General features: G+C 46.6%; 1 long non-coding RNA gene across 1 annotated transcript; it reads right to left on the reverse strand.

Moving 5' to 3' along the window:
• Window positions 1-233: 233 nt before the first annotated feature.
• On the reverse strand, window positions 234-946 carry LOC142892188 (uncharacterized). The gene is made up of 3 exons (XR_012927382.1): window positions 790-946; window positions 601-716; window positions 234-489 (listed from the first exon to the last, which is right to left on the reverse strand). It is a non-coding gene; the product is annotated as an uncharacterized LOC142892188 (long non-coding RNA).
• Window positions 947-15,676: the final 14,730 nt, after the last annotated feature.

The following is a 15,676-nucleotide window of genomic DNA, read 5'->3' on the forward strand; positions in this document are numbered from 1 at the left end:
GGCGGACAGCGCAGGCCACAGTGATGTCACAAAAGGGCTGACCCTCAACTCATGAAGGCAATGAAAGCGTGCCTTCAGGAGGCCAAAGGCCATTTCAATCCTGTCTCTGGTCCTGGCAAGGGTAATGATTGTAGGCCTGCTGAGCTTCCTGAGGGTCACTGAAAGGTGTCGGGAGAAAAGGCTGGCAGGCATAGCCCCTGTCTCCCAGCAATACACCAGAGATTTCCCAAAACCTCATCAGCACAACCTCATAAATGAGAGCAATATTCTTCACACAGACATAACAACATTTCAATGCCCCGTATAGGTTTACATATTTTGTAGTATTGACAATAAAGCTACCTTGTAAAAAGTGGCTAATAAAAGTTGTGACTCACCTTGTGATAGGCGCCGATATATTTCAGACGACCGAAAGACTCTGGAGTCATGGACTGACCCAGGCCATTTTGCCACAACATTAGTGAAAAGACTGTCAGCATTGCAGACCATCTGAAATTCTAAGATAACTATTAAATTATTACCACACATCAGAATTAATGTACATGTTCCTTTTTTTTTTTTTTTTTTTTTTAACAATATCTAAAAAAAAAAATCTTTTACCTGAACATTAATGCTGTGAAAGGATTTTCTATTTACAAAATCTGCCTCATCAGCACCTGAGGGGGCTTTGATCCTGATACGTGTGCAATCCAATGCACCAATGACATTTGGGAAACCTGTAACACCAAAAAAAATAAGTATCCTACTATGACTATTAACAGAAGTTCTGTAATTTGTAGTTTTTCTTACCTGCCATCTTATAAAACTCCTCTTTGATGTCAGACAGTCTCCTGTGGCCAGGAAAGCTGATGAAGACACCTGCCAGAGCTTTAATAGCCACACACACACGACGAATTGCGCGGCAAATTGTGGCCTTGTTCAGTTGCTCCGCATCCCCAACTGAGTACAAGAAGCCCCCACTTGCAAAAAAGCGCATGGCCACACAAACCATTTGCTCCATAGTCAGTGCATGTCATGGTTTGCTGTCATGTTGGTGCTTAATTTTCGTTTCTTCCCTGAAGGCATCACCACCCAGGTCAATCAGCACCAACTCTCTTCACCTGCTCTCCCTGCCTGACTATTTAGCCGCCCTGCTCCCTCTCCTCCCTGCCAGATTGGTCCACTGACATGCACGATGCTGCAGCACGGAACCCCGGACTGACTCCTCGGCTACTGACTTTGCCTGTCCTGGTTCTCGCCTCCAGCTTTTCCCCTGGGCTTCAGCGCTTGCGTGAGTTTTGTGTTTTTGACCTGTTTTTTCCCCAAGAAGAGGATTCCTTTTTTGCCGTTGGCCCCTTTTTGACCTGTTTGGAGCAGTTGATTCTTTTGGCCCTTTTCCCCCTCTTTTCGACTGACCAGCTGCCATCTCTCCAGAAATAAAGCTGTGCCTTTTTTTTTTTTTAACCTTTCAAACGTTGTCTGTGTGGTTGGGTGCATTTGGGTCCAGAATCAACAGTCTGCACAGATACTTGATGCCATCTGCAGAAAATCTGTACCTCTCGTACAGGTGGCCATCAGGAAAGGTCAGTGGATCCAACCGGTCCCGAAAAACCCTCTGTCTTCTCAAGGCTCTCTTGACCACAAGAGCTTCTTCGTCACGCCATTGTTGGAGCAGGAAGAAACTGACAAGTTGGGGCCTTTATATAGGCCATTGGTCCGTTTCACTTGACGTGAAACAACTTTACAACCGCAAGCCACAAAAGCTGCAACTGGTGTGTTTATTGAGGTACTTTTTTTTTTTTTTTTTTTTTTTTGCAATTTAATGTCATTATGATACAGACTACCTTCCAGAATAAATAATTAAACTACATTAAGCGACTTTCTATTAACCTTACTAATGATGCCAGTGTTTCAACTTCCAACCAATCTCAACACTAAGGTAATCTCTTTGTAGGCAAACAAACACACCATTATAGTTCAATTGCATTTTATTTCAGGGTCAAGGCCTGTCTTGTTCCTTGAGCTGGGGGAGGAAAGAAGAAAAATAATTATTACATTTGTGTCTCAAATGTAGTTGGCATACAGTGTGCATTGAAAGCATGACCCACCTCAAGTTCAAAGTTTTTTTTAAGGTTTTCCATTTTCCTTTTTTTATACTGTATGCCCACATTGGCCAGCTCAATTTGCCGCTTTAGATGTTGGGCATACAGTTTTCTGATGACTTGTGAGTTATGTAAACACATGACAGGGAATTTTGCATAAAAGGAATATCCTTCCATTGATACTCACTATATTGCCTGGATGACTCTGCATACACAGCATCTGGGTCCTGTTAGAAAAATGAAATTTTGTGTGGGTACCAAATAATGAGGTCTCACTGTTATTGACAGAAAATAACGTCAATAAGCTTGACAGGATACCTCCTCATTCCTTCTGGACCCTAGGGAGATGGTCTCTTCATCATCCAGGTCAGATGCTGCTTTGGCTGCTGCACTGGAGCCTTCACCCAATCGCATTTAACAGGATCAGTATTGAAGCTAGTAGACTAGACTTGCCAGGCCTAAATGCCAGTACTCACCGGAACAACGTCAGCTGGTGTTGATGATGCCGGTGACAGTGTGACACTGCTGCCGCAAACTGCAAGACAAGCCAAGACAGATAGTTTGAATCCATTTCATGTCAATGTGTCCCATGTAGAGATACAACATACCTTGTATGAAATGGTTGGCATCTTGGGAGGGACCTACACTAGTTTCTGTGCCCCCAGGTATTCCCTCCATCACAGGTTTGCCTCGGTTTAGATTTCAGATTTCAGATTTCAGATTTCTTTATTTGCCATTGTGTAAACACGTAGAAATTTGTTTTGGCAATGCATGTGTGCATTTCAGTTCTTTTCACATATATATCAACTAACAAACATACAACACAGTGCCATGCGGAAGTAAACAAAGACCATATATATAGTAATATATATATATATAGATAAAGTGCATGTTGGGATTAGTTAGTGCAAGGAATTTATGTACTGCTGGTGGTGAGTGCTGGTGTCACTGGTGTCACTGGAGGGGCAGAGGGAGGGAAGCCAGAGTCATTGAGCAGCCTGGCGGCTGAGGGGAAGAAGCTCAGTTTATGGCGAGTTGTAGTGGCCTTCAGCAGCCGCATCCTTCTCCCAGAGGGGAGCAAGGTGAGGAGTCCGTGACCAGGGTGGGAGGGGTCGGCCATGATCTTCCTCGCCCTCCTCAGTGCCCTGGAGTCGTGCAGGGACTTTAGGGAGGGCAGGGGACGGCCAATCACCCTCTCTGCAGAGCGAATCACCCGCTGCAGCTTGACAAGATCCTTAGCAGCTGCAGCGGGGAACCAGGTGATGATGGAGTGGGTGATGATGGACTCGATGATGGCCGTGTAGAACTGGGTCATCATATCCCTAGACAGTCTGAATTTCCTCAGCTGCCGAAGGAAGAACAGCCTCTGCTAGGCCTTTTTCAGAAGGGCCGTGATGTTACGTTCCCACTTTAGGTCCTGGGAGATGGTTATACCCAGGAACCTGTAGGACTCTACGGCCTTCACCTGGGTGCCTTCCAGCATGATGGGAGGGGGTGGGGCTGCGCTCCTCCGGAGGTCCACCACCATCTCCACTGTCTTTAGTGTATTTAGCTCCAAGTTGTTGTGGTTGCACCACCTCCGCAGCCGCTCGATCTCCCTCCTGTAGTCTGACTCGTCCCCCTTGGAGATGAGGCCGACCAGGGTGGTGTCGTCAGCAAACTTCAGGAGCTTGACCGAGGGGTGGATGGAAACACAGGTGTTGGTATACAGGGAGAACAGGAGGGGGGACAGGACGCAGCCCTGTGGGGAACCGGTGCTGGTGGACCTGGAGCTGGAGATGCTCTTCCCTAGCTTCACACGCTGAGACCTGTTGGTCAGAAAGTCCGTAATCCACCTGCAGGTGGAGGCAGGTACTTGCAGCAGGGACAGCTGGTGATCCAGGGTGGATGGTAGGATGGTGTTGAAGGCCGAACTGAAGTCGACAAACAAGATCCTGGCATAGTTGCCGGCAGTGTCCAGATGGTTTAGGGTGTGGTGCAGAGCCATGTTCACGGCGTCCTCCGTGGATCTATTTGCTCTGTACGCAAACTGCAACGGGTCCAGCTCAGGATCAGTGATGCGCTTCAGGTGAGCCAGGACAAGGCGCTCCAGGACCTTCATGACCACCGAGGTCAGGGCAACGGGTCTGTAGTCATTCAGGCCTGTGACCTTGGCCTTCTTGGGGACGGGGATGATGGTTGAAGCCTTGAAGCATGCTGGGACACGACACAGCTCCAGTGAGGTGTTGAAGATGTTGGTAAACACCAGGGCGAGCTGTTCAGCGCAGTGCTTCAAGACAGAGGGGGAGACAGAATCCGGGCCAGATGCCTTCCGGGGGTTCTGACTCCTGAGCAGCAGTTTCACCTCTCTCTCCGTAACAGAGAGGGAGGATGTGGGGTGGGAGGAGAGGGACACCCTAGTGTATGGGGGTAGTGGTTGTGGTTGTAGCTGGGGGGGTTGGATGGAGAGGGCGGGTGGGGAACTCTCTTTCTCAAACCTGCAGTAAAAGTCATTGAGCTCGTTCGCGAGGAGGAGGTTGTCAGCCGCCTGCGGGGACCTGGGCTTGTAGTTGGTGATGGTCTTCAGGCCTTTCTAGACCGAGGAGGAGTTCCCCTCAGAGAGCTGCTGGCGCAGTCTCTTGGAGAAGCGATGTTTTGCCTCCCTCACTGCTTTGGCAAACCTGTACTTGGCCTGCCTAAACAAAACCACGTCACCGCTACGCCTGGCCCCCTCCTTCTCCGACCTCAGCCTCCTGAGATGAGCTGAAAACCAGGGCTTGTCGTTGTTGTAGATCTTCCTGGAGCGGATAGGGACACACACCTCCTCGCCGAGGCTGATGAATGATGTCACAGTGTCCGTGTATTCATCCAGGTCGTTTCCAGCCTCAGGCCCCGCCCACCCGACAAAGTCCTGGTCACAGCCCGCATTTTCCAACCATGCACAGAGTCTCTCACTCGCTTCACTGGACCACACTCTGAAGCACCGCACCACAGGTTTTGATATTTTCAATCTCTGCCTGTAGCGAGGGATCAGATGGATGAGATGGTGATCTCCATTGCCCAGTGCAGCACGGGGGACAGAGTGGTATGCCTGGCGGATAGTGCAGTAGCAGTGATCCAGAATATTCGTACCCCTAGTGGCACAAGTGACCTGCTGTCTGTATTTGGGGAGAGCCCTGCTCAGATGAGCCTGGTTAAAGTCCCCGAGCACCACAGCCAAACTGTCCGGGTAAGTACGCTCCGCCCCCGACAGCTGTTCGGTCAGTGTGTCCACTGCTGCGGTGACGTCAGCATCCGGAGGAACGTAAACACACACGAGGATGAACACGTTAAACTCACGGGGGGAATAGAATGGGCGACAGAGTATGAAGAGAGTTTCAATGTCAATGGAACAGTGTTGTTGCAGCACTGTCACGTCGGAACACCAGCGATCGTTCACGAAGAACATTAATCCACCTCCACGCGACTTCGCCACTGCCTCGAAGTCTCTGTCGGCACGAAACGCGGAAAAACCCTCCAGCCGTACAGCCTCATCTGGGTCTGCCGGTTTCAGATGCGTCTCCACGAACGCAAAAACAGCCGTGGATTTGAAGTTGTTGTCCCGCGAAACCAGCAGCTGGAGTTCATCCATCTTATTGGGCAAGGAATTCACGTTACAGAGGAATATACCTGGGAGTGGTGGGCGCAAACTTCTCCTCCTTAGAGGAACCAGACAACCACCTCGCTTCCCCCGTTGTCTTCTGGTCCAGCGTACAGCACTGGCAAAGAACGCTGTCCCTCTCACCAGGATATCCAATATATCCAATATATCACTTGGCCTTATAGCCAAGGCCAAGTCCTCTGCTGGGGTGAGGTCAGTTTTTGGGGACGCCCCACCTGTACCCTTCTGTGCGCGCTCTTTTTAATTGCTAAAACCCAACAGACAATATGAGCAGGCAACTTCTGCATACAAAATTACACTTGTGTATCTTAAGCATTAGTTTGTCACTTACCATTCTGCAGGATATTCTTGTATTTTACCTTTATCTGCTGCCATGTTCTTTTTGGCCCAGTCATGTTTGATCTGTGTGTACACAGACAGACACGTCATTATTATTACAATTCGAATGAGAATCGTAATAATAATTTTAATAATTATTATCATTATAACTTGTGATCGCAATTGCGATGGTTTCGGCGGAGCGGTGAGTTCGTATTTGTGCACTACTTATGCATTCAGACGGTCTGCAATACTTTGCCACGCTTTTTCTCTCTGCTTAATCGCCGTGGCGGTGTTGCCTTTTTTTTTTTTTTTTTATTTGGTCCTTAACCTCCTCGTACGCCTCAATGAGGATTTCTTCCTCGGACGGGGAAAAGTAAGCCGCTCGTGTTGACATGGTGAATCGGTGAATCCGAGCTCGATAACGGGGGTCTATTTAAGGAAGCCGCGTGCGCGCACTTATCCAGGATAGGTTTCAGCTGGCTTGATGAATCCGTGTGCTCTCATCGTGGATGTGTTTCTGTGCAACCGATTAAGCCTGGACACATGTGTTGTAAATTGGTTGAGCGCGGCTTACTTACTCATCTCAGATGACGGAATCCTACTTTCGTGCAACGGGCCCCTGGTCTCACTCTCACTCTTGCCAGATTGTCTGCTAACTTTGTTATGACCTTTCAGCGTTTCCTGTTCTGCCTGCCTGCCTGCCTGCCCGATCTCGACCCATTTTCTCCCCTGACCTGCGCCCTGCGTTCATGTCCTGGTAACTCGACCTCGCTTCTGTGTAGGCTTTACACGATCACGATTTTTGGGCCGATCACCTATCAGGGAGTTTAAATAAACCAATAACCGATCACGTGAGGAGCAATATTTATGGGACAATCGCGTATTGTACAGGAGTAGACCACAGACGGAAATCAAATGAGGTTTTGTAATTTTCCCTAAAAACGGGACAAATTGTGTCCCGGGAGAGACTTTATTTTTCCCGGGACAGGTGGTGAAAAAAGAGAAAAATTCTGGGAAAAACGGGACGGGTGGAAACCCTATTAGTATCCGTTTCGGAGTTTGCTTTTCTTTTTCCACGCAGCGTTTCTTGAACTCGACATGCTCCTCCGTGTATATCTTTTCCAAGTACCTGATTAAATTTGTTGTGTTGAAATTGTTTGCCGATGTTCCCCGGTGAGGTACTGTAGCGTTGCATATATTGCAGATAGCTTGTGCTATGTCTGTTTCTCTCACTTTGAAAAACTTCCACACCTCCGACACGTTTGAATCTTCACGACAGCAACATCCATGGGCGACACAAACAAAGAAACTTTATTGTCCGTCACATAGTGACAGTACTCAAAACAGTTTTTTGAATCATGAATCTTTAGCTCTCGGATACAAACAAATAAACATGTCGATGCTGTGACTTTGCTGTACTTTGGAGTAAATGAGACGGATTAAAAAAAGTTTCAACACGACCATGACGTCATTGATCGGATCGGTGATTTATGACATGACGCCCGATCACGAACATTTCAAAAAATTCCAAATATCGGCCGATCCGATATAGCCGATATGATCGGTGTAAAGCCTACTTCTGTGTCCGACCACGAGCCTGCTTCTCCTGCCCCGTTACTGCCGACCTGGAAAGTCTTGGACCACAAGCTTTTGCCAACGCCTCCTGAACTACAGGCGCAGACGTCTAGCAGCGAGCCACCAGGCTGCTTGGCTGCCGCTCTCAGGCTCTAGCCGCCAGCGCGGCTCTCCTCTGATTGTTTGTCTGTCCAGGTCTGTCCTACGCCACGAGGTTCCTGCACCAGTTCCAGTTCCAGGTCGCCACCCGGCCTGCCTTCGCCGTCCGGGGTCTGCTTCTGGAACAACCGTTGTTAGCCTGCTGTTGCTAATGTAATGGGTGTTTTAATTAGTTAGTTTAGAAAATAATAATAATAAGATCAAAAGCCAAGATCGTCTGCTGGAGCTGGTGTAAGTAATTAAGACAACACAAAATGATTGTTTATCAAATACGTGTATTAAGTGATGAGTGGAAACTAATATTTACAACCCCCCCAAACAGCAAAAAACAGCAAAGGCAACAGCAAAAACAGCAAGAATATTATTAATAATAATGATAATAATAATAATAATAATACTAATAATAATGGCCAAAAAAAACCAATTCACTGCAGTACGGAAACCAAGTTACTGTAACCAATTAACTGTTCGAACTGGCTAAATTCAGTAGTTAATCAATACAAGAAAATAAAGGAAAAAAGAAACATGAAAAAGTTCGGGACCATGAGGAGATCGTTGAACAGCTGAGTGAAGGTGTGCGTGTGTGTGGGGAAAAATGTCCATGTAGTTATTGTTCAAATGAATTTACGTCCAAGAGCCAGAAGCTATGTTCGGCTCCAATTCTTCTCCCCAGTTCGGTTTAGCTCTTCCTCGCGACCATTCATTAGTCACCTGGCCTGGATTAAAAACAGGACCAGTAAACAACTAAAAATGAACGAGCACAAATCAAAATACATAACACATTAGCCGGCAACAAAAAAGACAATGCTAAAAAATGCTAACGTTACCCGATCAGAGCAGTTAAACACAGTTAGCATTCATGCTAAACAACAGTTTTCAAACTCATCAATTCCTTGCACAACCAACTTATGGCAGCGACATCGAGCGAAAATTGAGGCAGACCAATAACGGAGTGAACGAAATCCGCAGTGGTGCCGTTTCTCAGAGGCGGCGAGAGTGAACGAAATCCGCAGTGGTGCCATTTCTCAGAGACGGTGAGAGTGAACAGCTCACGGCTCCCTACTATTTTATCCCTACACTAATTTGCAAACGTGAAACACCTGTGGAGCAATCACGCAACATGGTGCTTATGGGTGGCGCAGCTACCGGAGCACATAAGGGACAAAAAGCATGTAAATATAAACAAATAATCGCATTTTTCACCCTAGGCTACACCAACCTTACCAGACACGTTACATCACGTGGCAGTTCAACGTTTTGTGTGTGTGCATACGTGTGTGTGAGTGAAGGGGGGGGGGGTTGTATTTTGCAAATCTCGAGCCTCTCCTGGCTGGCTCGCCAAATGTTGTACCAAAAGAAAGACCCGAGGCCAGTGCAATACTTTCCGGGTCCTCCTGGGCAACTGATGTTTCATAGCTTTCCATAGTTGCTGATCAGTCAGTTCAAGAGTTGAAATAAAGCAAAGTAGGCGAGGATCAGAGGCATTTCTTGCAGGTTTACTGACAGATGAAAAAGTGTACAAGAACCTGGGGTCATCCAGAATTACAAAAAAACAAGACGACTACATCCTAGGACACACCGGCGATGCACACACTGATGAACCCAATGATGAACCCATGATGATGCTGGAGTACATGCAGTTTTAAAGAGTCCAGCATGTCAAAAATAGTGTCTCCTGTCCTATGGACATCCCAAGAAGGTGTTGTTCTTGGACCAAACGCTACAGCTGCCCTCTTATAAGGAGTGACTATACCAACAGATCTCTAGCTGGTCTTGCAACCTCTGACCTGCTATGGCGTATTCTTGTCTTGTGGTCACTTGCCAGCTGCAGATGTCCATCACTGGACAGACTTTTTGGCGCTGGTCAGTGTCCTTGCTGCTCAAACCAAATATATTCCATTTTAAACCACCACAGGGGCATGTAAGTGTAGAGCCGTAGCAGACCAGACTCCAGGACAGTGGATTGTGGAAGCCTCACTCCGCCTCCAACAAGAGACACAGTTTGGTGACAGGTCACTCTAGAACGGACATCTTGGTCTGGGGATGAACATGGCGAACACGTCCTCTGGAATCTGTCATGGTCTCTTCTTCCCTTGAGCCAGGAGTTTCTTGGCGAGTTGTCCTCAACCACAAGTACAAGGTCCCCAACGGAGAAGTTTCTGCGAGGCTTGTGCCATTTTTGTCGTTCCTGCATCATTGCAAGATACTCCCTGACCCACCTTTTCCAGAACAGGTCAGCGATGTATTGCACCTGCCTCCATCGTCTGCGGGCATATAAGTCCTGCCTTCTGAACAAGCCAGGTGGTAGTGTTGGTTTACCTCTAAGCTGGAGCATATGGTTGGGTGTTAGAGTTTCTAAATCATTGGGGTCCTCACTGGATGGGGTGATAGGACGGTCGTTGAGTATAGCCTCTGCCTCACACATGGCTGTTTTCAGAGTGTCATCATCCAAAGTTTGCTGCTTCAGCACAGAGTAGAGAGTTCTCTTGACCTGCAGAATAAGATGCTCCCAAATTCCTCCATGATGCACTCCATGGGGGGGATTAAAGGTCCACTTGATTCCTTCTTGTAAAAGTGCCTTTTGTATCTTTTCCTGGTTGAGCTCAGCACAGCAGCAGCAGCAGCCCGGCAGCAGCAGCAACGACGAAGGAGCGAGGTACGCGGAGCTGAAGACCAAGACGACAGCGTCAGTAAGCAGCAGCCCAGCAGCGACGAAGGAGCAAGTTACGCAAATCCGAAGACCAAGACGGCAGCAGCAGCAGAAGCAGCGACGAAGGAGCGAGGTACGCGAAGCCGAAGACCAAGACGGCGGTGGCGGCGAAGACGGCCCGAAGTGGATGACCAAGCTGCGCCTCCGTGCTCCTGGACTTCTGGTTCACTCCTGGACTTCTGGTTCGCCATGAACACTGACTCATTTTATGGTCATTTTAGAGTGGCTTAGAGTTGCCAATTTTCTTAGCTTTCTTTAATATTAGTTTAGAGACCTTTTTTTTTAAAATCATTTTATTAAATAAATATTCTTTTAAAAAACTCATCTGCTGACTATTTTTTAACGGTGGAAATTTTACTGGTGTTCTAAAAGAACCTCACCACTGGGGGTCTCACATTGACCACCCCTCTGCGGTGTGTTACACACGCATCTGTGTCAAGACTGCACGCCACTTCCAGTGCCAAGCAGGTGAATAGGACACCATAGATGTGTCTCCATTCAGGGTCTGCATCCTTGAAGTACGCATTTTGAAAGGAAGTTGCGTCATAGCACTGTGCGAAGGCTTGTCCCAATTCCCAAAAGTCCTTAGGACGCTCCAAATGCGTACTCGGAATGCACCCTGGTTTTAGACGATTTCCAAGGATACACCGCACTATCCTTCGCGTACTTGTGTATCCCATGATGCTTTGCGTGCTGCTGCAAAGCATTGTGGGATCCTGGGAAGTCAGCTGAAATTAGCGGCATGTACTGGTAAAGATACGACATATAAATTTAAGTTTTGAAATTTCACATAAAGTATCCAGTTTTTAACGTAGGATTTTACTTATTTGATCATCCAACGGCATTGTTAGATGGCGAACCAATGGTTAGCTTGATACTATAAAAACATCACTTCCCGGGTTGGCCAGCCGGAGGGAACGGCGGTGACGCAACGAGGAAATACGCCGAAGGCTAGACCGTCCTGAGTGGTTACTGGGGAGGACACTCCGTTCGAAGGGTGCAGACCCTGAATTGAGACACAGCCCATATCTCTTAATCATTCCCCTACCCATTTTCACCTCAATGGGCCTGAAGTAGTCCATCCAGACATGTGTAAAGGGGGGAAGATCTGTTGAGACACGGTCGATGGGCAGGTCGGCCATTTTTTGGCCACTTTGTCTCTGAATTTTGAAAGTCATGCACTTCCTGATGACTGCTCTGGCTACTGCGTTAGCATGGAGTATCCAATATTTCAAACGAAGAGTTTAAAGCATGTGATTTCGCCCACCGTTGCCAATCTTTTCATGGATATGGCCCATAATCAACTGAGAGATGTGACTGGCCTTGCGCAGTATTGCTGGGTGCTTTTCTTCCTCTGGAAGAGCCACTCGATTTAACCTCCCACCCACTCGTAAGACACCATCCACTACCACAGTGTCGAACTTGACCAATAGGCTTGTCCTCTTCACTGTGCCTTTTCTTAATGAAGTAATTTCTTCCTGGAAACTTTGCCTTTGCACAAAACAGATGATGGCCTTTTCTGCATTATCCATGTCCTCAGTATTGAGTCTTCGTGCTTTCAGGTCGGCCTCAAATTGCTGCATGTGTTTTTCTACTGTATTGTCACTTTGCTAGCTTTGTTAGCGGTGGTGGCTAGCGGTTTATCGACACGATTCAGTGCCCTGCACGTTGCTACGTCACCCTTATGGTCTCAGCTCTGCTCGCTTTGAACCCCAAGGAGGCAGGTACCAACATTGTAACCCCTGGGATTACTGACCCGTACCGTACCGAGATGTTACCTAGCGAGCCTAAGGAAAAACGCCTTTGAAAAGTGTCCTCCTGCAGGAAGGTACTCTCGCTTGGATGGGTGGGAGTCATTCATTCCACAGCTGTTTGCAGTCTGAGATGCATCGCACTACTGCTTCTTTGAGTGCATTTTACAAAGACAACACTGCAGATAAGAAAAGACATTTTATACATTTAAGAAAAACATTTTAAATCTAACGCTTAAGGATGAGTAAAGTGTCATATCGCTGACTTTCTCGAAAACTTTGTATGCTTGTGACTCTGGCATGACCGTGGCTGGAGTGTGTGTGTCCCCATGTGCGTGTGTGTGTGTCTTAAAGACTGATGGGAAAGCTGTAAGAAACAGGGAAAATATGTCATTCTTAGTGTTTTTGCAGGAAATCAGCATGTCTGTTGTTATTTAATTTTTTATCCATTAAATGTGCCGTATACCTGTCATCTATAGTATAAAGTTTGATAACTAACGTTGTCGTAATGCAGTAGTTCATTAATGAATATGTACTTTTAAACTTAGAGCTTTATATTGGTGTTGACAAATCGAATTACCACAGCTTCCTACATGTTAAAAAAATGAAACTGTGCTGGTAGGTTTAGGCATCTTGGGACAGTCGACAGCCCCCCGCCCCCTTTTTTTCCCCTTGTCCTACCCCCTCCTTTTTCCTGAAAACGTCACCCTCCCCCCTCTTCAATCCAAAAATGTGAAGACCGCTTATGTGCACACACAAAACACTCAGGTCCTGTCCACACGGGAACGTTTTTTGGTGGAAACGGTAAAGTATTTAACCGTTACGGCGTTTCGTCCATATGGCAACGGTGTTTTGGGTCCCCCGAAATGGTATTTTTTTGACAACGGGTCCCAGAGTGGTGTTTCGTCGTTGTCACATCATTGCCATTTGGACAGTGAAAACGGCCTTTCCTTGTAAAACAATGACGTCATTGCACCGTCATTTTCATGTGATCCAGAAAAAACAAGGCATGCAATGCGGCAGCAGCGGCGGCACAACAATAACGATGGCGATGAGCGGATTTGTAATCCACTGTGACACGTAGTAGTAATTCCACCTCGTCGTCGGTCCACACAAGAGACTCAGTTTTTTTTTCCCCCTCCACTCGCCATTGTTTCTTTTTCGTGTTTGGCGTGTTGCGGAAATGGGCTTATTTTTATATTCTGGGTCCGTTGCCTGTGTCAGCGTCTGTTAACAGCGCCACGTTTCGGTGTGGCATACGCATTACATCGTTTTCACCCACCGTTCCGTTTCCATCTGCCAGCGTGTGGACATGACTTTTTTCGACCCCAGGAAATGGTAACGTTCCCGTGTGGACAGGGCCTCAAGCTCATGTAAGGGTCATGCTCAACCCTCCCTTGCACGCACACACGCGCACGCACACACACACAACCAAGGGGTCAAGACATGGTCATTTACAAGTAGACCATGTAAATATTGATAGATTTTTAAATCCTTTTTTGCCTCCTCTATCCTGAAATTGTCACCCTCCCCCGTCCTCAAGCCAAAGGTATGAAGCCCACGTACACGCCCACACAAAACAATCAAGGTCATGAAAGGGTCATGCTCAATCCTCCTGTAAACACACACACACACACACACACACACACACACATACATACTCACATATGTGGGTCTGTCAACATGCAGTTTCTGCTATACAATTATCAATTTGAGAATTTGAGAACTGGATTACAACTTCAATGTGCATGTAAGTGACAATTTTTAGGCCGCTTTGATGTTTGCATTTTGTCACTGTAGGAGCCGTGACTGCCTAATGGCTACATTTCTTTGACACCTGGGCATGGGCGTATGTGAGTGTGTGCGCGTCACTGCGGGGTGTAGCCAGGACTCTATTTAATGCAATTCACCTGTGCGTCTCGAGGGTTGATGTGGTGGGGTGAGCGTCGGAGGCGACATTTTCTGTTGACCGCTTTTGCTTGGATTATGATCACTTTGTTTTTCCCGTGTTTGTTTGTTTATTGGAGCTCGTATTAATAGCAATAAATAAAGCAAGACTGGATTCATTTTCTGCACGCGCGTCAGCTATCTACTCCTTCGTTTAGCAGCTATTTTGTTTTTGATCGCCAGTAAGCCGCAATATTAGTCAACAGAAATTGTGGCATCGATTTACGGAAAGTTTCATTGTTGTTGGATTTCTGGGATCGTTGTTTGGAGCGCTACAAATAAGGAGCCATTGGAGCGCGCGGTGACGCTATTGGAGCGCATCAGTTACTTGCGAGTTCATTCATTCATTCACACGTGCCGAGCTGTTGGAATCAAGGTATGCGCACACACACACGCACACGCACAGGCGAACGTAACAGGTCATTGTTGTGAAAGAAACGATTCCCCGGTTAGGCTTTAGCGGTATATCCACGTTAGGTGGCTGTACCGTTTTTTGTTTTGAAGCCGTTTGTTATTTTTGTGTCATCAAGCGGCTGGAGCCATTGGCTCGGGAGTGCCGCCGTAGTTCCCGTTTAAGACAAGTCATTCTTTTCCAGGACTATCGGTATACAGGCACATAAATACCCACCGCTAGTATGCACAGAAGACTAGGGTTAGTTGGTTAGCTTAGCTTTCTGTTAGGCAGTTTAGGGGGAATATGTTTGACCTATTGCCTGTTGTTGAATGCTATTATTTATTTATTTATTTATTTATTTAATTGCTAATGCGTGTGTGACCAATGCTCTTATGAACGTATTGCTATTAAAGTTCGTGTGAATTGATGATGACATTTGGCTGTGGATGAATTTTGCATGATTCTGTGTTGATTCTGAATATGGATTCAAATGAATTAAGGTTGTGTTCTAATGATGATGCGAAAGGTGAAACGAAAAGACAAGTAAAGCTTTTGGCAAAAGCACTGGAAAATAAACTTGAAAGCATTCAAGCAGAACGAAAAGCTAAAGTTAACAAGATTAAAAATACTGTGAGAACAATTAAAGGGCTTATGCAAACTGAAAACAATGCTCCAACAATTCATTCCCATCTTGATAGTATATCTGTGCTCCTTGAGGATGCAAGGCAACTTCATAACACTGTGATTCCAATGCTTCCTATTGATGAACAAAACAAACAAAATACTTAGTTTCGGAGTGTACAGTCACATAGTAGTGGGTTTATGGACGACGTTAAAAAATGGCTTTCTGATGCAAGTAGTCAAATTAATCAAAGTGTAACACAGTTGGCCACAGACGATTCAATCTTACCTCAATCACACATTCTTGGTGTTGAACATGAACCACTTGAAGTACAAACTAACGAGCAATGTTTGTGTGTTCAACAAGTTAAGGCACAAGCTAATGAACACTCTCCTTGTGCTGAACTGGTTAATACTCAAATGAATGATAATCGGTCTTGCGTCTCCAAATATTCTGAAAACGATGTGGGAAATCCT

The sequence above is a fragment of the Nelusetta ayraudi genome, unplaced genomic scaffold (assembly GCF_046127955.1).
Source record: "Nelusetta ayraudi isolate G7.1 ecotype Tasmania unplaced genomic scaffold, CSIRO-AGI_Nayr_v1 ptg000034l, whole genome shotgun sequence".
Taxonomy (NCBI): Eukaryota; Metazoa; Chordata; class Actinopteri; order Tetraodontiformes; family Monacanthidae; genus Nelusetta; species Nelusetta ayraudi.